Genomic DNA, 26,233 nt, shown 5'->3' on the forward strand with positions numbered 1-26,233 from the left:
ACTAATAATTCAATTTAAAAATGCTTAGTGTAAATAGATCTGGAAAATAGAACAAATAAGCCACGATCTTGAAGGCCCGCTTAGCCACTGCCAGAGCAGATGAACAGTGTCAACAGCAGATGGGAAAGAAGGCCAGCAAGAGTCTTCTTCACGCCTCAGGCCTTGAATGGTCTACTCCATTACCCGGGACTGTAAGGATCTGCCTAAGGATCTGCCCGGCCCACAGGGCTGTAGACGCCCACTCCATTGTCTGTCATGAGTAGTAGGATTAGGCAGTATTACGTATTACAATACAGAAATCTGCCTTTTAAAGTTAAATTTCTCTTTAAAGTAGAATAGATTTGCAGACTACATATGCTAACAGTATGAGCACCGATCCTGGTTCCCTCGTACCTTCACTGTTAAGAGGAGATGCTCCTGATGCTGGGAGGATGCTGATGCTAAGTTCCCTGATGTCCACTCCCTGAGGTGATATATGATGCTGCTCTAGGGACACTTTCCTTCCTGGGCTTTGGGCTGTGGCTCCTAAAAGGAGAGGAGGCATGTGGGCTGCGTCTCTAGCAACCTTAGACTGGACCTAAATTATGCAGAAAGGCTGAGCTAACTTACCTCCAGTATGAAATTTCCTTTGTAAACTAAAATCGCCATTAGCAGCTAGTTTATATTTATGAAACATAGAGATTCTGTCTTTGCAGCATGTCATTCTGAACATAAAGTGCTTGTCTAATGGTGTATATAAATGAGATATCTCATTTAGATTACCCATAACTTGACTGATACATAGTTTATTCCTAAAACTATGAGACTAATTTGGAGAATTAAAATGACAACCAGTAGGTTACTTGGAAACTGAATTCCAGCGTCAACCAGTAAAGCCAAAAAAATTTTGCTTTTGATGTGGCATCATTCTGTCTTCTACTGTATGACTTGTGAAATGATTGTACAAATTTACACCATTATAGATTTCAGGAATGCAGTTCATTATATGAAGAATTGAAAGTGAATTCTTCCCCTTGGAATAATAAGTTGAAATGGTAGAAGAAAGGCATGATTAAAGCCATGGAAGGTGGAGGGGAGAAAGGAGTACAAGCAGCGCTTTGCACTGAGTAGCTGCTGTGTTGGAGAGGGAGGGGACAGTGTGACGGAAACAACAGTTTCCTGCCATTCATACAAGGCTGTGGAGACACTTAGAAACCTCCAATCCCCACTCAGCCAATTAGAACTATATTGCCTTTGGCATATTGGTTTTACTCGGTGACTTCTTTCTTTTCAGTGTTTTCATTTATTCTCAATCCTTTGCAGAAGATCAGAAGAGAGTATCGAACCTAGAAGTTAAAAGATTAACTGAGATTAAGCTGAGGTTAATTTAAGTTAGATTTTTTTTTTTTTGCAACTTTTCCCATGGCTGTATACCTGATCTTCTGTGGTGGAGACTTAGCTTCTGTATCTATCTTAAATACTAAAGAACATTTAAAAAGACTAGTTTACCTTTTTTTAACTATTGATTTTTCCTAAATAATTCTGAAAATCACTTCAGAGCCTGTGACTTGTAGTCATTACAGTACTTAGCAAACTGGGGTATCCTGAGACATTTTGATGCTTGTCATCTTATCCTTTTATGCATTGTAGTTGGCATTATTTAAAGTTATATTGCATGGTGATTGACCTTAGAACCAAATGGCCAAGATTAAGATCCCTGCTCTGCACCTACTAGCAGAGTAGCCTTAAGGAAGTTCCTTAACCTCTCTATGAATCAGTTACCTCATCTATAAAATGGGCATAATAATAGAACATACTTCATGATAGAATCTAAGGGGTACTGTGAACTTGACAAGTGATGAGCTCTTAATGTAGTTCATTAATAATAGTGGAAGTAATAGTAGTGGAAGTAGCAGTAATAGCTGGAGTGTGTTTTCCAAAAAAAATCAGGTAAAAATACAAATGGAATAAAGTAGAAACCATTTCCCCCACCACCAAACACACAGATACACACACACAGAATCCTCACTTTGTAATCCTAGAAAAAACTAAAATTTGAATTATAATGTGACTTCTTTACAGACTTATAGTTTATACCATTAAGATGTAAATACTACTTAAAGATTATTGTCCCTGAGAATAAATTAATGTTCATTTTCACTTTTTAAGTTGATTGTGGTTGAAGAGGAACTAAAAAGCCTCTTGATGAAAGTGAAAGAGGAGAGTGAAAAAATTGGCTTAAAGCTCAACATTCAGAAAACGAAGATCATGGCATCTGGTCCCATCACTTCATGGGAAATAGATGGGGAAACAGTGGAAACAGTGTCAGACTTTATTTTGGGGGGCTCCAAAATCACGGCAGATGGTGACTGCAGCTATGAAATTAAAAGATGCTTACTCCTTGGAAGGAAAGTTATGACCAACCTAGATAGCATATTAAAAAGTAGAGAGATTACTTTGCCAACAAAGGTCCGTCTAGTCAGGGCTATGGTTTTTCCTGTGGTCATGTATGGATGTGAGAGTTGGACTGTGAAGAAAGCTGAGTACCGAAGAATTGATGCTTTTGAACTGTGGTGTTGGAGAAGACTCTTGAGAGTCCCTTGGACTGCAAGGAGATCCAACCAGTCCATTCTAAAGGAGATCAATCCTGGGTGTTCTTTGGAAGAAATGATGCTAAAGCTGAAACTCCAGTACTTTGGCCACCTCAGGTGAAGAGTTGACTCATTGGAAAAGACTCTGATGCTGGGAGGGATTGGGGGCAGGAGGAAAAGGGGACAACAGAGGATGAGATGGCTGGATGGCATCACTGACTCAATGGACGTGAGTTTGAGTGAACTCTGGGAGTTGGTGATGGGCAGGGAGGCCTGGCGTGCTGCGATTCACGGGGGTCGCAAAGAGTCAGACAGGACTGAGCGACTGAACTGAACTGAAGAACATTAATGGATTTTTTTTTGTTACCACCACTGTCATATTAAAAAACAAGGTCTCAGCAACTGAGTGTACATAGTTTCCACTTGATTTTTGCTTACTATTTAGGTTTTGCTTACTAGCTCCTGTGAAACAGAAATCTATGGAACAAATGGCACAGCCTCAGATTTATAAAGCTTCATCAAATTCAGTTTATATGAATTTATATATTTGTGTAAGTTATTGTAAAAAGGTTTTCAGAGGCTGTTGTATATATCAAAGTTGGTATAATTTTTAAGCATAAATTATTACTAGTCTCATTTTTCTCAGTTCTTAAAATTTCATTTTACCAATTATGAAAATAATGCTAGTATGTTAGAAAATTAAAATATAAAAAAGTAAAGGATAAAATAAAACTTATATTAAGAAACTTTTAGGGCCTTAAAAAAACAGTATAGCAAAAGCTTTAAATGAGTTTTTCTATCCGACAATTAATTGGTACTTAATTGTTTTAATTGAATTTAATTGTGTAACAGAAGAGTATTTGCTTGCAGCCTAAAGATTCAAATGCTTTTGGTAATGGTTTGTTTTCAAAAAAAAAAAATCATAGAATATTCTTGTTCAGGTCAAAGGACAAGAAAGCATTTTAAAATGTTGTGAATGAAGTAGATTTTACAATTAGAGCATTCTGTTTTTTTCTGTTGAAGAAAACACCTGAAAAGAATAACTCAGCAGACTGTGTTATCTGTCACGAAAAAGATGGTCAGACATGTGTTTTCTCTAGATCCTGGCTGTGTACAAGCAGTGGGTGGTGCCCTTGGTTGCCTCCTCTGAAGCGCAGTCCCGTGCTCAGTGAGAAGTGCTGGAAATGGCTGACAGAAAACCGGGTCTGTAATTTTGAAAGCCAGAGAAAGCAAACTATGTACACCAAGGGGATGACATAATCCCATGTGTAATGCCTAAATATATTAGTTTCTCCTGAATGATATTCACAGTGGAAAACTATCTCACCCTCCTGAACTTACACGTTACCAGGTGGCTCTCCACTGAAGCAGAATGGTAAAACTAAAATTTCTCATTTAAGCATGGTCATTTATCTGAATGGTACCTAAGTGTGTCCCTAGAAGTGAGCGGCTTTAAAACCCACTCGGCTGTCTTAAATTGTGAGACATCTGGCTGAGCATTTTAAAACTGGCTAAGACTTGAGAAGGGCTCCCCAGGTGGCTCAGTGGTAAAGAACCTGCCAGCCAATGCAGGAGATGAGGGTTCAGTCCCTGGATCGGGAAGATGCTCCGGAGAAGTCATTGGCAAACCCACTCCATTGTTCTTGCCTGAGAAAGCCCATGGACAGAGGAGCCTGGCGGGCTATAGTCCATGGAGTCACAGAAGAGTCAGAGATGACTTAGTGAATGAACAGCAACAAAGACTTGAGAAAGTTGTTTGATTCCATCTCAGAGAAGCTTTGCCTTGTACCCAGTGGCACCTTGTAAGTGAATGACCCGGCGGGCTCTGGAATCCAGCCTCTCGACTCTAGGCTGACTACTCTTCCCTGTGGCCATTTACTTTGATGTGTTATGTCTATTAGGGATGCTGGAGACGCTCTCATATCATTGGTTCTTCAGAAATATTCACAATAGACAAATAAGAGTCAAAAATAAGAAATTTCCTTTAAGAATTCCTCGTGTTAAACTTTTAAAAACAGAAGTGGCATAGCATATTGCTTTGACTATTTTGATCTAGAATTTCACATTCATGAATAATTCTTATGTCTTGAGCACATAAAATTTGTCTGCATCTTATGTGTTCAACCTGGAAAATAAAATGTTATAAAATGTTAATTTTTAAATGTAAATACCAAGTAGAAATTGTGGATGAATTCATAAATATTTTTAAGAATATTTTTTAACTGGAAGTAAAAATTTCTCAGTGTATTTTTTGTAAGTACTAAATCTATCATTTAGGTTGGAGCGAAGAACCTTTTCATAGGTATGGGCCACTGGTTCTCAGAAAACAAATTTGATGTGTGGCATATTTATTATCATATGGGGCTTCCCAGGTGGCACTAGTGGTAAAGAAAGAACCTGCCTGTTAACGCAGAAGAAGCAGGTTCCATCCCTGGGTTGGAAAGATCCCCTGGAGGAGGAAATGGCAACCCACTCCAGTCTTCTTGCCTGGAAAATTCCATGGACAGAGGAACCTGGAGGGCTACAGTCCATGGGGTCACAAAGAGTTGGACATGACTGAGCATCTGAGCGCACACACACATATTTATCATATAAGAATAACCTAAAATTGAGCATTGTTTAGAAAAGGGGTAAAATTTTTAATTTAGTTTTTAATTTTCAAATAAGGTGGGGCAGAAATGTTAATTACAAGATTTATTATGTCAAATTATGTGAAATAATGGTTTCTTTAGGTCATAAGCAGTTTAATATTAGAAATCTAATGATTCAGCTAACACAGTAGTCACTTGAGGGTCACTTCGGGAGAGAACGTTTGAAATGTAGTAAAAATACCTGAAGACTTCTTGAGAGAGAGTCATTAGAGTCAGAAAAGTATTAGTTGATTAGTAACATACAGTATTTGTATAGGAACTTTTCATTGACTTTGTGTTATTCTTACAACACAGCAAGATGAGTGTTGTTTTCCCCACTTTATAGGTAAGAAAATTGATATTTAGAGAAAAATCAGGAAACCAGCTTAAGATTACATCATGACAAGAGCTAAATAGAAATACTCTGTGGCTCCCAGGGACCACAGGCTTCAATGAATCCTCACTAATCTTCCTCATTAACTCCCTCTTTGTAGATTGGCCTCTATTCTTAACTGTTTAAGTGGTCTTGTTGTGAAAATGTGAAATAGCATTTCCTAAACTACATTGCATAGAAGACAAGTGTTCCAAGAAGAATTAAAAGATGCTCCATAAGAGAAGGGTTTCTTTATCAAATATTCCAGAAATCTGATTGTTATATGTAGAAGATCCACTCTGAAAATCTCATTCAATAGGAATAGAGAAGATGTTTCAAAATCAAAGTTATGTTGTAACATTATGTTCATCACAGTATCTACTTTATTTCCACATTTTATTTTATTTAAGCATTAAGAAATTTCAATTCACAAATATAACAGTTTTTAATAATGATCAACACAAACCTGTAATAGTCTTGCCTCAAAAGAGAAATACTAAGAAATTTTTGCTCAAAAATTGTTTCACTAACAGTATCTAATAAGTGCTGACATTTTTAAACTGATTATGTTTAAAGGGAATCAATATATGGATTTCTTATTCAAGCATAACTCTTCATGGTTTTCTGGAAATATTTTTAAGGTGTCTTAAAACTCTATAAGCTATTTAAAGTGAAAGTGAAAGTCACTCAGTTGTGTCTGACTCTTTGCAACCCCATAGACTATACAATCCATGGAATTCTCTAGCCCAGAATACTGGAGTGGGACAACTTTCTCTTCTCCAGGAGTTCAAAGTTTCAGGGTCGTATTTGTTTGGCTTTACCTCTTGAAGCCAGGTTTGGTGAATTCATTACCGATACTTTTTCTACTTTTGTAAGCACAACGTCTTATTCTATATTGCTAAGTAGAGTTGGCATAATCATGTTATGTGTTTACTTAATGTTTCTTAATCATCAGACAGAATTCAGGGAGACGGGACAAGAGATCTTATGTCATCTGAGCATTCTGCAGTAACAACTTACATTGGGACAGCCCATGAATTTGTCTACAAAGAGTTACCCAGTTTCATTTTGAAAAATTCTGGTGTTATTAACAGCTGGTTTGTCTCTTCAGTAAACAGGGACATTTTGGTTTGTTTCTGCCTTAATATCAGCAGTAATAACCTCACACTTAGTTCAGCATGAGCCGTATATACCCAAAGGTGACATACTGCCTTGCAGTTTTACTTAGAGTGTTCCTTTGGACTCTTTAAATGTCAAAACAAACAAGAACCTGAAAGGCCAGAATTCCAAGACATAACTTCCTAAACAACAAAATATTTACAAGTTCAAATATAAAACACAAGATGACAGAACCCTTATTTTGAGTAGCACAAAAAATTGTAAATGGGCATCCACATCAGACATCTAAGAGGCCCCTAGAAATCCTGCAGAGAATCCTAGAATTTTCAGGAAAATAATTTGAAAAAGAGACAGTCAGAGTCCTCTAGTGGGGGTCGTGGATTTGAAGTAGTTTAAGAAGTTAACTATCTCTATTCATTGTAAAAAGTAGGCTGTATGGTGGAGAATAGAGTAAGAATTTGAACATGAGTGCACGGAAGAAGCAGTAATTGACAACTGAGAAGCTTTTTAAGCAGAATATTCTAAAAGGACCACATCTTGAGATTTGAATGTGTTATTGTACTTCCTAGGTTTTTGCAATCTTCTGAGAGAATGGAGAGAGAATAGAAAAATATTTTGAGTGACTCCCAACAGGAAATTATTTTTTCTTTTAAAAATTCACAGGATTCTTTCAACTCATAAATTCATGAAAGCAGCAAAAATGTTAGTTGGGAGGAACCAAACTAAGCTGAGATATTTCTGAGCTTAAAAAGTATGGCCTAAAAATGGCAAGAAATTTTCCTTTTAAGTCTATAAATAAGATTGTAAACATTGAGTTAGACATAAACTCAATATATTAAATTGCCAAGGTTCACCTAGCAAAAATATCATTTAAATTTTTCAGTTAATATTTTATATCTAAAGTAGTTGAATATTAGAGAAGAACACATTAGTTTTATTGGGATAGATTCTTTATTAACCATTGCCAGAAACACCTAATAGTCATAGCGTGTTTGGTTTAAGTAAAACATTCGTGTACTGTTTTATTGATAGTGTGACAAAAATTCCCTCCAGACAACCATGATGAGAGCCTGTTGAAGTGGAGATGATTTACTTTTTGATGATTTCTTAAATAGGGTTACATACTTTAGTCACCCAAATACAATCATTGAACTGTCACTTAATTTACTGATGTTGTTGCAGAGTTAATTCCTACAACATAATAAGTGGATTGTTTTAGTGGATAATTTACACCTTCCAAAAATGAAACTGATACCTGGGTCTTATTGTGCCCAACATATATTTAAGACTGTATGCAAGGTAGGAAAAAAAAATGCAGGAAAAAAATAATTATGCCTTGTTTTCCTGACTGGTGTTTTAATTATGATTTGATTTAAGCCAAATCCCCCAGGCTGTGTATGCACAGATCAAATATTCCACTCCCACACACCGCCTCTGCATGACCCCAAGCTGTGAGAAGAGAAAATTCATAGCCCATATGTCAGTCAGATGTTAATTCTTGCCCTGGCACCTGGAGAGACTCTCCCACCTGACTGGAGTGCGTTTGCAGTTCTGGGCATATACCCAAGATATGGAGTAGGCTCTCCAGATCTGAAAGTATTTTGGCTGATGAGTTGGCAGAGGGCACGAGGGCAGAGCCCAGGGTCAGGTTCTGAATTTGCCTAGGTGCATTCAGGGTGACAGTTGGGCAACTGTGCCCCTGCTGGAGAGACCAGGGGAGGAGTATCTGAGTTGCCTCTCTGGCTTCAGAAGTTCACAGCCCGGACTGCAGGTTCCTGTCAATTCCAATTCAAACACTTGTGCAGATTTTATAGTTTCCAGGAGAGAAGTTAAGGACTGTTCTTCTGGCCCTGATTTAATTCTGCATTCCTGATCTAACCTGAACCACCCATTCCCATATGCTGGACTAATTAGGTTAAGAGCCTAATAAGTAAATAAGTTGTAGTTGACAAGCATTCCTCCTTGAAGCAAGCTTTTGGTGTTTAACGCAAAGACAGGGGGTGTGGAGAAGAGGAGAAAAAAGAAGGGAGAGGAGAGGAGGAAGAAGCAGTCCTGAGCTCCACACTAAGCTTTTCTCTGAAGCCACTGTCTAAAGATGACGGTATTAGGAATTGATTCTCACGTGAGTGAATGAACCTCACTTCTGGTTTTGGTGAGAGCGGCATCTTGCACCCACACAACCAGATCACGAGTGGTTAAAGGCAAAATGAATAAGGAGGCAGGACAGGACTGCACTGTTCCAAGTCAGTCTGCCATCTGCCAGTGCTGGAAGAACAACTCGAAGTATATGCCTTCCTGATAGCATGAGGTACCCTTCACATGCAAAGGACAGCGCTTGCTTTCTTAGTTTGGTTTAGATGGTAGCAGTTCATCTGATAGAATCCTTATTGGTACGATTGAACTAGACATGATTTAGAAGTGGAAGTGCTGCTGGATAACATCCCCACATGGCCTGAGATCCTTACAGCTCTGGTATCTCCATTTAATAGTTCAGTAAAAGTTGCTAAACGTGTATTAAAAATCTGTTGAAAGGGGGCTATACTGTGTGGAGATGAGTAGCTGGATGTTCCATACAGTGAAGGAGATGCTCAGCTGCGCGTGTAAGCCGTGCCCTGTGGTTGGTGTTGTGGGGGTGGGGGCAAGGGGGAGGAACACACAGAAGAGGCCACTGGCTGCCTGAGGAAGTCAGGGAAGCTTCATTGAGCCACTAACATTTAAACTGAGTTTATGAGACGGAGGTAAAGGAAATGAGTGAGAACTGTGAAAAGACAGCTCGGGCAGAAAGAAGAGCAGGAATAAAATGAGGGAAAATAAAATGTAGGAAGGCAGAATGGCTGTTTGGACCAGGGTAAGGGTGTTCTTTGGAAGGAATGATGCTAAAGCTGAAACTCCAGTACTTTGGCCACCTCATGCAAAGAGTTGACTCGTTGGAAAAGACTCTGATGCTGGGAGGGATTGGGGGCAGGAGGAGAAGGGGACGACAGAGGATGAGTTGGCTGGATGGCATCACCGACTCGATGGACGTGAGTTGGAGTAAACTCCAGGAAATGGTGATAGACAGGGAGGCCTGGTGTGCTGTGATTCATGGGGTTGCAAAGAGTCGGACACGACTGAGCAACTGAACTGAACTGAACTGAAGGGACTGAGTCTGGAGTGCACTGAGCAGGTGAAGCGTCGAAGATCAGCTGATGACAGTTTGAGAGGGATTTTGAATCCCAGGCCAGTTTATATGGACTTCATCACTCAGGCCAGCGGTTATCTAATCATGCTTTACAGAAACCCCAGATTATTTTACAGGTCTTCTGCAGAATAATGAAACGTTTTCCCTAAATAGTACAGATCAGCTTTTCTCTGTCATATATATTGAGTTTTCAGGAAGATTTTATTTGGAAAATTTGTTTGTAAACAACAGGTATGGTTAGCGGGAAGCGATTTTAGAGTTTTTGAGCAAGGCATTCATACGAACAAACATGAATTCTGGAAAAAAAAAAAAAAGTAACCCAGCTAATGGGGTGGAGGAGGGATTGGGGTTAGGAGATGTAATTGGCCAAGAGACTGATCAGGTGGCCACTGCAGTATTACAGGCCAGAAGACAGAACAGCCTCTGCCGAGGCAGTGACATTGAGAGCAGAGAAGATGGGGCTCTATTCAAGAGACATTTGCCATAAAGAACAAGTAGAACAAGATCCTGAATGAAAGAATGATAGATGACAAGTTTGTGATTTAGGTCAGTGCATAAAGCAGATAATTAGAAATAGTCTCAAGAATAAACTCTCTACCCAAATGCTTACAGAAGATTTGCATTAGCTTAAAGATTCAATAAGATAACTAGTTTCAAGGGGTTTTCCTTGGGGGAAGGAGGGACAGCTCAATGCATGGCTCACCTGAACCTTTAAAAAAAAAAACAGGCATTCTAACTTTCTGTTTGAACTTCTGGGAGTGTTTAGATATATAACCAGAAAGTCCCATGTATTATTATGCAGTTTGGGTGAACAAATTGACTTTCTAAGCCATTAATGAATTTGGTCATGCATTCCTGAAAGATGACTATAATCTGGCCAGATTTTGGAAATGTTTTCATCATTAAAGCCATGCCCCCAATAGCTTTGCGCTGGTACAAATAACTAGAGCATCTTTTTTCTAAACGTTGATTAGTGGCGTTCATCTCTGTGTGAACCTGTTATCTCCATCACCTCCCCCAAAATAAAGTCTCAGGGAAGTAATGGGAGCAACGCTGACTCGGACATCAGATTTTGGAGGATGAAGGAATGATGTACCGTTAGCCTTTTTACCTTGTTTGAACAGAAATCCAGTCTTAGCGATGATAGCGATGCTTCTCAGTGGAGACGCACTATGCTCAGTTCATCCTCACCCTACACTCCCTGCTCACCGACACGACCATCTGTAAGAAGCTCAGTCTCAGACTTTCTGCCCTTCCCCGCTACGAGTCCCTCCTTCAGCTTTATGAAAGAAAACATTGCTTTCTGTGAAAGGTTTTTGTACACCCGCATCTGGAAGTGTTTATTTCAGTGGCATGTAAGCTATCTGTGGATTTAGTTAGCACCAGACCCCCTTTTGTATACTCCTGCCTTAAAAATTTTATAAATGATCATATTGAATTGGTGCCAGCGTGCACATGGTTTGGCTGATTGCTGCATATATCCTTTACCTGCCAGTCACCTTTGATTTATGTTCCTTCTGCTAAGCTTTTACTTTCCAAAAATGGTGCCACTGAACTGTCCTCTAAATCATCTTATTGGTTCAATTACTCCAAGACGAGCTGATATGTTTTGGGTTGCCTACAGACAGATGAATTTATATCTTTTTGCCCTTACCCACTTCTAGTAAAGCCACTTAGAGAGGAGGGTGTTATGTCATCGATCTCTTTATTCCAGATGAATACCATCTGAAACACTGTGCCAAGACCAAAGTGACAAAGAGGTGTTCTTCAGCATCCCCTTCTGCCCAGAGACCTTCTTGTACACATAAGCCTGTGTCTTGAACTGAACCTGGCATGGGGACTTTTCATGGCTCAGAAAAGGGGAAATAAAGTCTCTCAAACAATAAGTAAACTTCATCAGAAAGATCGAGACTTTGTAGGCTCCACAAAGCTTTACTAACTTGTGAGTTTTATGGTGTTTTCTGGAGAAAAGCAGGTGGCTTGGCAGTTATTTTAGATATTGGCTATTTGTGGTAATGGTTTTGAGGGGTTTCATATTTCTAAAGAGAGATCCTAAAAAGCTAGTTATTAAAAGGGTTTGACAAAGTGATGCATCATTTTAAACTAATTTTCTAGGAGTTCACTGGTCACTGAATATGCCATTTAACTTGATCTTGCAGGTTACCAGCTCTCTCCATGGGGGTAATCTTAATACTTTAGAGGGTAATCTTAATCACTTAATATTTAATAACTGGGAAGGTTAGTATGCTGACAGCGTAAAGCAATACTGATAGAATTTTTTTTTTACGGTACTTTAATAAAACTTTGTATTTTGAAATTATAAAACCTGGACGGCAACAGACGCCACGAGCCCTCCACCCAGCCTCCCTACACACTCACAGCAGAAATACGGGAGACACAGATATTTCAGTTACCCCTAAAAATACAAAATGCGGTACAAACCGCTGGGCTCTTTAGGGGCTCATTCCCCCAAAGCATGACGCTGAGTGACCTCTGCTGATCCAGAAAGTGCTGTTTGCCCTTTTATTTGCAGTGCCCTGGCTAAAACAATTCCAAACAACTTTAGGAAGCACAGGACGCAGGGCTGCCGTGGGTCCTGGCCCTGCAGAGGCGCTGGTGCTGGCGGGAAGCAGACGCTACTGATAGAATTTTAAAATAGCTTTTAGATATGCAAATATCTAACTTAAAAAAGCTTTGCAAAGAATGACTTTTTTCTGTTCTATATGGTGATAGGGGAGTATTTTTAAATTTCACGATTATACTTGAAATGGCATGGAAGCATTTCAGATGCTTGGATTACACGGATCTCAGTGTCATAGCTCACAAAGTGTTGGAAGCAAAGGATCGAGCTTCTAGGCAGCTTTACTTGTGGTCCCTGCAAGCCTGGAGGAGTTTATTCCAAAACACTCAAGAGGCTTCATTTATCCTCCTGAGAGTTTATGTGGCACTCCCTCTGTCCTGCTGAGGCGAAAGACATCTCAGGAGGTCACCAGTCAGTTACATTGGCACAGCCTAGTCAGTCCTCCTCCTGGTGTGCTTTTCAGAGATGTGGGGGACTGCATGAGAAATCAGCGCCAGGTATGTGAGCGTAGTACTTGCCTTAAACTGTCACTTTTATTCAGAATGTATATGCGTGTCTATGTAATCTTTTAGACAGGTAGAATTTATGTGTGTATGTGCATGTATACACAAAGCGGCCTCATTTTAAAACACTGTCTTCTAAGGGTTTTAAATGTATAGTACCATTTCATCATTCCAACAGCCTAAAAGATAGTAGAATTATGACTATCCTAAATAAATAAACATTAAAAGATTATCTTAAATGAACTAAAAATTTCACTGACACTATTTCATGTAAGTCACCATTTGACATCCTACTGTCTTTGATGGTTGGAGTCAGATGACTGGCCTGAACCCCAGTTTAATCAGTTATGAAAATAACTGTTTTTTAGCAAATATTTAGTAGTAACACTTGAAAGTTCCTAGCACTATGCCTAAAATAAGAGAACATGCTCCCCAAAGCAAACACAGTTTTTTTCGTTTAAATCATTGTCATCCTCGTAGAACACAGAAGTAGAAATGGCATGGCTAGTATGCCCTTCTGATAAGTGCAGAGGAGATCCAGTCTGACATGTGACTATAGGGCAGAGACCCAGACCCACTGATTGTCTTTCTTTGTAGCCTTCAGAGAATTCCCTGCTGTTTTCATGTCTATATTCACGTGTACAAAGTGGGTAATAATGTGTTCTTTATAGTTTCAGAGTATCTTGAGCTCCATGACCGCTGGACTCCTTTCCTGCCCCACATTTCTGCCCCCGTGTGGGCAAACAGGCCCATGTTGAGGACCATTGTACTTCCGGTGGTGGTGGCATTACTGACCACGTATGGGAAGTGAGGCTTAGATGCAAAAAGGGTATGGTAAAAAGATGAAAAGCTGCAGACATTGTGGCTTGCAAAAAGTGACTGCCAAAAGCTCTTCCAGGAATGAGAGCTTAGAGAAGTTGGAAGCTTTAGATTGAAAGAATGAAAGATATGGTACATCGCAAACTGGCTTTAATTTCAAGTTTCCAGCTTGAGGATCAAGAAAGGACCTTTACCTAGAAAGGTTCCTATTCCTGCTTTCACTGATTCCTAAATCCTAAACTTCAGCTAGCAGTCACTGACCTCTCTTAAAATATGTCTTGTACCCATGTGAAAATTTAATTTCAAGTATCTGGGTGAAAGGATTCATAATTCAACAAAATCATTTGGTGATGATACTTTAAGTTGTAGTCCTGGTCCGTTCTCTCAGTCCATGTTAGTAGGACCTGCCTCCCTTTAGTTGTTCAAGATAAATGAGAATTTATACTGTTTTTTCTAAAACCTCCTAAGAATTTAACTGTGAAATCACTGTTCCCAGGTTATTTCAGCATCCAATCCTTACACTCTTTTCTTCCAACCTAAACTGAGAATTTTTCTCTATTTCTCCTTTGTGGAAAGAAAAATACTATAATATTATATGAACAAACTCTCTGAGGTCATTTCTAATTTTGGTAGCTGTGTTTCTCACACTTGCTTGGAAGAAGTTTGTCACTGTCTCCACTTTAATCTCGAGACAGCTTCTGTGTACGCCCATACTTCCTTTAGGGGTCAAGGTCTAGAGAAGGAAACCTCTTCACACTTGGATAGAGCTAGGCCCAGGGAGCTCCTGGTGATTCAGGGTATGGTAGGAAGTGTCAAATCCCTGCTCTTCCTTCTTTCTTTGACTCTCTCTGAACTGTTTTCTCCTTCAGAGTCAAATTTTGAACCTTGACCCACTTTCCCCAAGATATTTTGTATCTCCTGGTCTACCTACCCCCAGATAGACCAAGGGACTGTGTTTTAATCATTTTGTATCTCCCTCAGTGAATTACAATGGCCTTTGCTTATTTGGAGCTCATCATAAAAGATGGATGAGTGAATGGACAGATGAGCAAAATGATGGTCTGAAGAGAGAACAACCTTCCAGTGGACAAAGTCTAATCTTCATCTCTGTGGTCAGGTTTCGGCCCCCTGAACTTGGTATATCCTGAACTGAATCAGTTCAGTTCAGTCACTCAGTCGTGTCCGACTCTTTGCGACCCCATGAACCGCAGCACGCCAGGCCTCCCTGTCCATCACCAACTCCCGGACTTCACTCAAACACATGTCCATTGAGTCGGTGATGCCATCCAATCGTCTCATCCTCTGTCGTCCCCTTCTCCTCCTGCCCTCAATCTTTCCCAGCATCAGGGTCTTTTCAAATGAGTCAGCTCTCTGCATCAGGTGGCCAAAGTATTGGGGTTTCAGTTTCAACATCAGTCCTTCCAATGAACACCCAGGACTGATTTCCTTTAGGATGGACTGGTTGAATCTCCTTGCAGTCCAAGGGACTCTCAAGAGTCTTCTCCAACACCACAGTTCAAAAGCATCAATTCTTTGGCACTCAGCTTTCTTTATAGTCCAACTCTCACGTCCATACATGACCACTGGAAAAACATGAATACTGCACTACTTTTGATTAAACAGTATATAGATCACTGCAGAGCCATAAAAACGATATGGTTGCTTCATTATTAGTGTCCAGCATTAATCATTGATTCCCCTGGAATCTCAGGCAAAATCATGCCCAGGTTACCTCATGAGCAGTATCTATTTTAAAATGAATATTTTCAGTGGGTACTTATATACCAGATGTTTTGAAGAATCCTTGGGCACTGAGAAAGTATGGAGCTTAGCTCCTCACATCATGCTGGAGCCATAATGGAGCTGCCTCTGAAGCTTCTGTCATAGCGCACAGACTGTGTCCTCCTGTGCGTGAGGTCGGGAGCGGCAGCGTATGGTCTTCGTTGCTCAGTGGCGTGCGGGATCTTAGTTCCCCAACCAGGGATCAAACCCTCATCCCCTGCATTGAAAAGCAGATTTTTAACCACTGGACCACCAGGGAAGCCCTGACAAGTTTCTTGCTTTGGGGGGGTTTTTGTTTTGTTTTGTTTAAATCCAAGAAAGCATTGTCTAATTATTGGGCTCTGGAATTGGCCTTGTTATAGAAAATCCTTCTTCATGCGTGAAGTCAGATTTTACTGGTATGGCTATTTTATGAGCGATTAAACTGATAACATTTAAGGCAGGCTGCAGTTGATAGTCAATAGATAGATTTTTTAATGACAGCAATTATAAATATGAACCTATCCCCTGATAGAGGTGGCACTGAATCATCACTATCCATTCAGGAAGCTTTTGACTGAAAAATTACAGGCACCAGAAATAACCACTTAGAAAACAAGATTTGAAGAACCCAAAATAGCCGAATTATTTGGATATTAAGAATGGCTATTACTGAGATGATTATGAATTCCCAGAGACACAGCCTAACTTTTCTGATAAAAGTCCCTTTGTTAGTGGTATGCTGCTGTACAGTTTCAGACACATTTTTATGATACATTTTTATGCATGGCCATCAATTAGGAAAAGAGTCTAGACATCTTGTTTTCAAATTTGGAAGAACTGTTTTCTCATTGGATAACAGCTTCACATGCTGTCATGAAAAATGTCAGGTTCCCACACAGACTGTAGTTGTCTGCATTCTTAGTGGGGAACCTTTCTCTTGCCCCATTAAGAAATTCATTCCCAGCAGATAGTATTTTGTGCTATAAGGCTAAATAAAATCACTGGTCACCTGCAGTATAAAGATGCAGCTTCATATTTCCTCACTGAAGGAGAAGTCGTCTTTCTTTTTATGCCAAAGAAAAGCAGGTATCCACAGGGATGCTGCAATTCTGCTTTGAGAGAAATAAAAGAATTCTCAGGATTGGACTTCTTTGGTGGTGGCTCAGTGGTAAAGAATCTGCCTGCCAATCGAGCCAATCAACAGGTTTCATCCATGAGTTGAGAAGATCCTCTGGAGGAGGAAATGGCAACCCACTGAAGTATTCTTGCCTGGGAAATCCCATGGACAGAGGCGCCTGGCCAGCTACAGATCATGGGGTTGCAAAGAATCAGATACGACTTAGCAACTAAACAACAAAAGGATAGTAACAAAGGAATATGTCCTGATGTACTGCTGCCAGCTAGAAGAATGGTGGTTCCTCTCCATAGGCAGATGGAGATAAGACTTGGGAAGGAAGACAGAAGAAATCACGCCTCCCATGTGTAATTAGGAAACCCACTTCTCTGCAGCCTCTTTTTCCTGAGGGGTGTGTTTGGTTTGACTCTTCTCACTGAGCAGGGAAATCAATTCCCCTGATGAACAAGGAAGAATAAAGATCATGAGTAATTCTCATATTTTATTCAGAAGAAATAATTTTCCAGTTAATTAATTAAGCAGCTATAGTTTTGAATTCCTGGTATGTGGTTAGTGCCATGTTAGACACAGGAGAATAGAGGAAGGAGAAAAATGAACATCTGCTGAGTGCCAGCACCTCTCACAGGAATGGGCACGCCGAGAGCCAGTCTTTATTTGCACCTCTGTTAACTACCAGCACCAGTGCCTGAGACTAGAAAGAGAGCTTGACGTTCAGTTGTGGGGAGGGCAACAGTAACTCCCTCTTTAGAGAAGTGTTAACTTTACCTCATTGATTGCTTTTGGAATTCAGAGGGAACTGTATGGCTGGATTAATCAAGAGTCTCCCTCAGGGATTCTTGTGCCTCTCCGTGCTCTCCGAGGCCTGGTGGGAAGGCCTCCTGCCCTCGACCCCATGTTGTGTGCAGAACCTCCTATCACAAACACTGCTCAGGCCCCCTTCACCACCACGCCCTGAACCAAAAGGCAGGCACTAATGGATGAGTAAGCAGATGTGGTCTATGCAGACAATGGACTGTTGTTCAGCCCATGAAGGAACGAAGTGCTGATCCTTGCTACCACATGGACGAACCTTGGAAACATGCTAAGTGAAATAAACCAGACACAAAAGGACAGATATTACATGGCTTCACTTTTGTGAAATAGCTAAAAAAGACAAATTCACAGAGACAGAAAGTGGATTTGAAGTTTCCAGGGGTGGAGGAGAGGGAGAATTATTGTTGAATGGGCACAGACCTTTTGTTCAGAGTGATGAAAACTTTGGGGAAACAGTGGTGATAGTTGTCTAGTTTTGTAAACATAATGCCACTGAGTTATGCATTTAAAATGGTTACAGTGGCAAATATTTTGTTATATATATATATTTCTTTTTCACTGTCCTCACCCCAAAAAAAACCAGCTGCTGCCAAATGAAATGAAGGTCTATGGATTGTGCTGTAGCCAGAGTCTTAGGTGGGTGTTATATAAGTCTGAGTTAGAGGAGGATTTGAGCTGCATAAGTTTTTAAGTAAGAGAAAAGGCAGATTCGCTCATCAAATCCTTCTTCTCTTCACGTTCTAATTCAAAATTCACACCTCATGCGAAGAGTTGACTCATTGGAAAAGACTGTGATGCTGGGAGGGATTGGGGGCAGGAGGAGAAGGGGACGACAGAGGATGAGATGGCTGGATGGCATCACCAACTCGATGGATATGAGTTTGAGTGAACTCCGGGAGTTGGTGATGGACAGGGAGGCCTGGCGTGCTGCGATTCATGGGGTCGCAAAGAGTCGGACATGACTGAGCGACTGATCTGATCTGATCTGATACACTCATGAACTGACACAGTGTCCACTGTGGGTGCATGTGCTGGCTGCAGAAGAGTATGGCTGGGCTTCCCTGGTAGCTCGTGGTGAAGAGTTCACCTGCCAACACAGGAGGCATCGGTCCAATCCCTGGTCTGGGAAGACCCACATGCCATGGCACAACTAAGCCCTTGCACCACAACTGTCGAGCCTGGAACTTCCTGCTCTAGAGCCTGGAAGCTGCAGCTACTGAAGCCTAGTGCCCTAGAGCCTGTACAAATAAATAAACTTAAAAAACAGTATGACTCATATTACTCTTAAATTTGTTGGTATATATGTATTATAGATCCAGATAATAAATGCATGAAACATAACAGTTTTTTCTGTATATTAGCAACTAATTAGATGGGCATTAAATATTCAAATTGCAAATATATTTATTTTAATAAAATATATACTATGATTCCATTAAATTTTCAAAAAACTAAAATAGAAATTTTAATTTTATTTAAATACTTTAAAAACGTATCAAGGGCAAGGCCCATCATAATGGTATTCACACAACTGGTAAAGGAAAAGATACACAGGCTAGAATTTGGGGGAAATGCCAGTGGTGTTTTTTTGTGCTTTGTACAATGCAAAGTTTTTCAAATTTGTTACTAGAAGTTGTGGTCACAACTCTGTCAATAACAGTGACATTCTTTGGAACAATTTGAAGGTTACTTATTATTTTTTCTGGATATACCCAAAGAAAGAACATCTTGATGAAATAGATATCAAATTTGACCTTGCAATCACTGTCAAACATATGGTGGGAATGCTGACTAAGAACAGATGAAGTGATTTGATTTAGTTTTGAGAAGGTATAAGATGAACCATAAAGAGACCAACGCAAGTTTCTCAGATCAAGAATAAATCAAGGTCTTTGAAGGAAAATAAAATCAATTTTAAATTGCACTGTCCACAAGTTACTCGGTATGAACTGTTGAATAATGCTAGCCAAAGCTTATCCAAAAGTTATATCTAAATTTGGCTAATTCACTTCTTTAAAAAAGTTGTTTTTTTAAGAGAAAATTGTTTTCTAAATCAAAAGCAAATTTGAACAAAGGAATGAAAATACTCGCCTAATTACGAAGGAGAATTTTCACAAATCATTTTAAAACTGATTTCTATAGAAAATATTTTCTGTTTATTATAGATCAGGGTTATTATTACAAGAAAATCATTTCAATGAATCTCTTATTTGTTTTGTTGTTATTTCTAGAAAAGTTATATAAATTCTATGGAGTGAGGAAGGGGATAGGCATTGTCTGAAAAAGCTTCTCACTTAATTTTAACTTGGGGAACAGTGTTTATTCATTTGACATATAAACTACACGAAGTAAGCAGTTATCTCCAGCAGGACATGTAGTGGAGAAACTTTGGAAGAAGCTATCAGATTGGGAAGCAGGGAGAGAAGCACGTAAAAATTAGAAACTAATGTGAAAGGTTGGGAAAGAGGAGAAATGAGACTTCATTGAGGTCAGGGTCTAGGAGAAAAGAGCCAGGAGGGAGGAGAGGACGAGAGGTTCAGCAGACGGGAGAGATGGGCCGTGGCCACAGGCACTCAGAAGCCACTGGAGAAGCAGGCCCAGCTGCAGGAAGGACCCTGGCTCACAGTGGAGGGAGGGGTAGGCTTTGGCCCACAAGTGCAGCAGCAGTCCCCTTCTCCCTCTAACACTTTGAAGACCTCTAGTATGTGTTACCAGGTGCACTCTAAAAGGGCTGTGCCAGGTCACTCTACCACCAGCAGTTCGCGAGAGTTCAGATTTTGCTGTGTTCATGCCAGTGTTATTAAGTTTTAAACATCATTAAAAGTTTAATAATTTGATGGTCTGCCAACATTTCTAAAATGTGGCATGGCACTAAAATGAAAACCATCCCTGTTTGTAAAAGATTCCTTGGAGAATCCCAGTGCTGTCTGCCTTTGGTGTAGTGGGAAGAACCCTTGCCCCCGCCGTGACAAGTCCATGAGCCTCTCTCCATCCGTAATGTGAGTCACAATACAGGACCTTCTGGGTCCCAGAGAGGTTAAGAAGAATAAAGGAGATGATAAAAGTGAACATTTGTAATTGTAAGCTAGATAAATGTAAATTTTAAGATAATTGGCCTATATATTAACTCACATGGTAAGACATAACCTGAGTACCTACCTCATAAGATTGTTTGAGGCTTAAATAAAGCCATATCACTTCTAACCCCAGTTTTTAAAATCGAAATTTGAAGTAGGGGGTGGACTAAATAACCAATCCTACGTCAAATATCGATTTTAAAAACTGGGGTTAGAAGTGCTATAACTGGGGTTAGAAGTGAAATATCTAAGAACAGTCAGGAAAATTCTCAAAAAAATTAATCAGGGTTGTTGTTGTGTCCCTCAGTCATGACCAACTCTTTTCGACCCCATGCCCAGGGACTAGAGCCCTGCCAGGCTCCTCTGTCCATGGCATTTCCCATGCAAGAATACCAGAGTGGGTTGCCCTTTCCTTCTCCAGGGATCTTACTGACCCAGGGATTGAACCTGCATCTCCTGTATTGCAGTTGGATTCTTTTACCTTTGAACCACCAGAGAAGCCCCTTATAATTGGGAGAGGGAGTATTAATTAGGTAGGACAAATATTAAAACGTAGTACAAAGCTTTAGAAACTCACAGTTCAATATTGGTATATAAATAGATTGAGAAACCTCAAAAGAAAAAAAATATACTCAAATATGGATGGTGAATTTAACATACAATAAAAATAGAAAAATAATCTCCAAAATTATGTTTGTAACCAAACCAAAACAACCACCAAAAACACCTAATATATAAAGCAACAAGAAGGTATATTCTGTTATTATTTAAAAGGAGTAATCGAGGAAAGTATGTGTCTCTATCTATACATGTTTATGTATGCATATGCTTGTATATAATAGGCTTCCCTGGTGGCTCAGATGGTAAAGAATCCGCCTGCAGTGCCAGAGACCTGGGTTTGATCCCTGGGTCAGGAAGATGCCCTGGAGAAGGGAATGGCAACCCACTCCAGTATTCTTGTCTGGAGAATTCCATGGACAGAGGAGCCTGCCAGGCTACACAGTCCAGGGGTCAGAAAGAGTCAGACACAAGTGAGTGACTAACACGAGACTGGACTGGATGCTTCTATAGGCAAAGAATCACCTGGAAGGTGGCCATACTTGTTGACAAGTTCAGTGATAAGAGAGAGGCATACTAGCGAATGTCAACGTTTGCCATAGTTTGAAGTTTTAGACCAATTTCAAGTATTACCTATTTTAAAATTTTTTAAAGAAAATAGAAGCTCAGAGTAAAAGCTGGGCCAGTGGGAACTTTTACAAATAAAGTATCTTGATGATTTTTTAAGGTTTCACTCAGGTATTTTAGTGCACTGGTATCTAATATATCAGGAGTTGTATAAACCTACCTTTTTGCAATGCAATTCTTTGCCCAGTCCCAGGCACAGAACTGGCTTGTAGTGAAGAGTTTCTGGAGTGTGAAGGTAGCTTTCCTTGACTATCACATGGGTCTAATTTAAGATGCAGGATGGCCGAGTTGGCAATCCTCTTAAATACTTTCCCCATAGTACCAAGGTGAAATATCAAACTTTTGGCAGCCAGGTGAGTTCCATGAATTCATGTGTAGCATTTCTTTACCGTCTAGAATTGAGATCCACTGCCCAGTGCTTAGTTTTAAATTATCTTTCTGAAATTCTTGCTACATTTCTGCACCGATTGAAATGAAGCCCTCTGAACGCATGGGGAGTTGTTTAAAGGTCTTGCTTTAGGAAGTCACTGCTGAACGCATTATGGCAGAGTTTTGTTTCTTGCTGCTCTTTCCGAGTCTCTTCTTTTTGGTCCTTCCTCACTGCCTACAGTCAGAGCCGCTATGTCAGAGTTTATCTTCAAAAAAGTTAGAAACTAAGCAATTTTTCTCTTTTTTTAAAACTTAACATTGGAGAAAGCACAGTAAACATATATTACCAGTAATTGTATCAAACTGGGGATTTTGCAAGCCCATGAAGTCAGCATCTCAGAAAATGGAGACAGCCATATCGTGTATATGATCATCTTGAAAAATACCACCTCCCCAAATAATCATGCCTGTTACAACCAAATATAAATCAGAATGTAATGATGTAACTGCTGACCTTTTGACCAGCTGCAATTGTTAATAATAGTCGGGTCTGTAATAACTGATGGAATGATGGTGGTTTTATGGATGATAAGAGAATCACAGTAAGCCGTTGCTTGCTCTCAAGGTTGGCAACAGTACTCATTATCTACTGTGTCATATCTCTGATGTCTGTAACAATCCCAGAACTTAGTGTCTTAAAACAACAGTTATCATTTGATGTCGCATAATTACTGTGGGCCCAGAATTTGGGAGCAGTAGGGTTGAGCCTGCCTTTTGTGATTTCCCATGAGATTATAGTCAACTGTCAGCCAGGTGCTGACTGAAGTCAGATGGTTCCTTCTGAGGTGCCTCACTTATTACATGGCTGTCACGGTTAGTGCTGGCCATTGCCTGGAGATCTCAGTTCTCTGTGAGATTAAGTGTCCTCATTGCATGGCAACTGGCTTATTCCAGAGCTGGAAACCCAAGAGAGCATGGAGAAAATCACAAGGGCCTTCTGCACCCTACCTAAGGGTCATGCTGATAGCTTGACCAATCCTGATTCAGTGTGGGAGGAGCCATGCAAGGGCAGGAATACCAAGGGGCAAGAATTACCAGGGACTGTCTTGGAAGCTGGCTGCACAGCAACCCATGCAGGATACAGTCTTTGGGAAAAGAACAATTTGGACTCAGTTAAAAACAAAACAAACAACAACAAAAATAGGACACCAAGTCAGAAACTTCATCTCATCTCCAAAAGTATGAACACTGGAGATTAGGGCGCATTACTTCCAATAGCTGGTGCTATTAAAGGAGGGCATTTCTGTTGAGTAAAGCACCACAGCCAAGAATTGCTGAACAAGTTCCGTTTCCCCTCCACTAAATCTTAAGTGAACATTTTTATCACGGTGGATTTCTGTATGATGACTAATGAACTGTAGGGTAATCCAGCCATTGTTTTTAAAAATCCATTTTGACAAATAAAGCTGATATGCTGCTTAAAGAGTTAGGACTTGTGTGTGTCTCCTCCACAGAGAGGAGGTTTCTGTTCTCCATGTCCAGCCCAAAACCCCACACCACGTCATCGGCCTAGCCTTCAGTTTCTCCTCTGTAGTAGGACCTTGGGTTGAGTCAGCACAACTGGGATTTGGAATCCTGACTCCAGAAAGTCTGTGTTTTTTCAACCTCAGGCTCAGCCATTCTCTGATTTTAAAACTAGTAACATTTCAAGTTCTGCATTCAAAGGCCCATTTAGCAGTAAAGGAGAGAGTGTGCATAAGAGGCTTTGGACGGTGACCTAAGGAGAATCAGGGTGCAGTTAATGAGGGGGTAATCAGAGTCATCCTGATACGTGCTCTCATTACCACTGTTCACATCTGACCTTGACCTGTCCAGCTGTACTCCTCGCTGACTTTGAGGCATGCTGAGTTTTCTAACCTGTTTTTTAAAAAGCAGAAGACAACTCGTTCTGACTTTTCTACTCTAGAGAAATGTTATACATGTAAGTGAAAGAATACATGAAAATTATTTAGAAAAAAGGAGAGAAGTGCTTTTAAAAGGCCATTAGAACAAGATCTGGAAGAGGCTCGATGGCTTCAGTTAACCAGCTCTTTTGTGAACCCCAGAGGCCTCATATTTACAGTTAGAGTTTAAGGCTTTTTGTTGTTGTTTAGTCGCTCAGTCATGTCTAACTCTTTGTGACCCCATGGATTGCAGCACGCCAGGCTTCCCTGTCCTTCACTATCTCCTGGAGTTTGCTCAAATTCATGTCCATTGAGTCAGTGATACCATGCAACCGTCTCATTCTCTGTCGCCCCCTTTTCCTTTTTAAGGCTAGATGATCTTAAAGATCCCTCTCATCCATCATCATCTTAGTAATTTTGTATTTGATCTCACAGCCACCCTAGGGAATAAGAGTTCTCTTTGGGCAGTTTACTTCCATGACTCAGCTTCCTCATGTAGAAAATGTGACTAGTAACAGTACCTTCTCATGGACTTGTTAGGGATTAAGTGAGTTTAAATATGTGAAAGCCCTTTCAGCATTGCCTGGAATGCAGTCAGAACTCCGTAAGTCTTAGCAATGGCAATGACGATGTTTATGATGATGATTTTGCTGATGAGGAAGCTGTGATTCATCAAAGGTCATCTTTTTTTCTGAGATAACACAGTAGGAGAGCTGAAGCTTGAATTCAGGTCTTCTACTAAACCACATTGTACATATATTTTTCAGACCTTGTCTATTTTTTAAATATAGAGTTGATTCTCACAGCATCTAAACAGCGCTGCCAAGACTGTCTTACAGAAGAAAGTGAGGAATGAGAAAGATGGGGTGGTATTTGCCCCTAGGATTTTGAGTCTGTGGGACATACAGCAACACCTCCTTCAAAACTAGGTCCCACCAGGGTGTCACCAACTAGGAGGGTGGAAGAGAATCCTACTTAATTCCCAGGAACTCTTTGAGCTACCTCACTTCCACTGACACTGCCTGTGAGATAATCACTTACTTTACCCTACCTCAGTTACATCTTCTCATTTCTCACTTATTTGGATAAGAGGCATGAATTCCATTTTTTATTGTACAGGCAATTAAAGTAGTAAGTAATGGTTTGGTTTTAAAATAGATTCTTTGGGGACTTCCCTGGTGGTCCAGTGGTTAAGACTCAGTACTTCCAATGCAGGGGCCGCAGGTTCGATCCCTGGTCAGGGAACTAAGATTCCACATGCTGCACAGCGCAAAGATTACAATAGAGTCTTTGTTCTCCAGTCTTTTCCACTAAGTGTTGTTCTGCTTTGGGTGAATGCTTGAAAAGCAAGATCTCATTGTCTTCTATGCAGTTACTACATTAGGAATACACCACACTCCCAGACAGTGCCAGCATCATCTCAGCCATGTTAAAAAGACAGGGGAAACAAGAAGCAATTTGACTAGTTTTATTATTCTTCCTATTTTGTTTTCAAATATAACCAAGGCGTTATTTCTCAAAGGCCATGTCTTTCAAAACAAAATGTCCTTGAGTAGCTCTCCAATTTTAAACAATGCTGTCTTCACTCAAAATATTTTTGAAATTACTCTCTGGTAATTATCTTCAGAGCTTGCAACACATTCTTTTGAAAAGATTCAGTGGTGATGAATCAAGTTACTTCACAAACACACCATATAGTTGTAGACATATATATAAAAAGGAAAATTATGGAATGGATTGTTTTGTGGCCCAGTTCAGTAGCTGAAGCTAAGTTGATGCAGAAAATTTAAAAATTGTTTAAAAATTTTAAATATCAACTGGTACTAATAGGTTATTACCATTTCTGGACGTCATTGGCATATTTCCATTGTATCCACATCATTAAGAGTATTTATCTTCACATACTCTCATTTACCTAGTGGAAAGTTAAATAAAATGTTCTATAATAACTTTTTAACAAAATAATGTTCAATTATTATATTGTTCAATTTTATATTTTATATTATTTTTAAATGTTATAAAAATGTATTATTTTATTGCCCTATAAAACACACAGGCTTATTAACCTGGTTTTCTTGGCCTGTTTATGAGAATGTTTTATCAAAATGGATATTTTAAATGTTATAAAGATGTAATACTGTGCTAAATTAGACTATAAATGATTAATTTGG

General features: G+C 39.8%; 1 protein-coding gene and 1 non-coding gene across 4 annotated transcripts in view; both read left to right on the forward strand.

The window, feature by feature from the left end:
* SUPT3H (SPT3 homolog, SAGA and STAGA complex component) overlaps window positions 1-26,233 on the forward strand; it is a 411,938-nt gene that overhangs the window by 322,435 nt on the left and 63,270 nt on the right. The window lies entirely within an intron of this gene.
* TRNAG-UCC lies at window positions 25,235-25,307 on the forward strand. The gene has a single exon. It is a non-coding gene; the product is annotated as a tRNA-Gly (tRNA).

This window comes from Bubalus bubalis, chromosome 2 (assembly GCF_019923935.1).
Source record: "Bubalus bubalis isolate 160015118507 breed Murrah chromosome 2, NDDB_SH_1, whole genome shotgun sequence".
Lineage (NCBI taxonomy): Eukaryota > Metazoa > Chordata > Mammalia > Artiodactyla > Bovidae > Bubalus > Bubalus bubalis.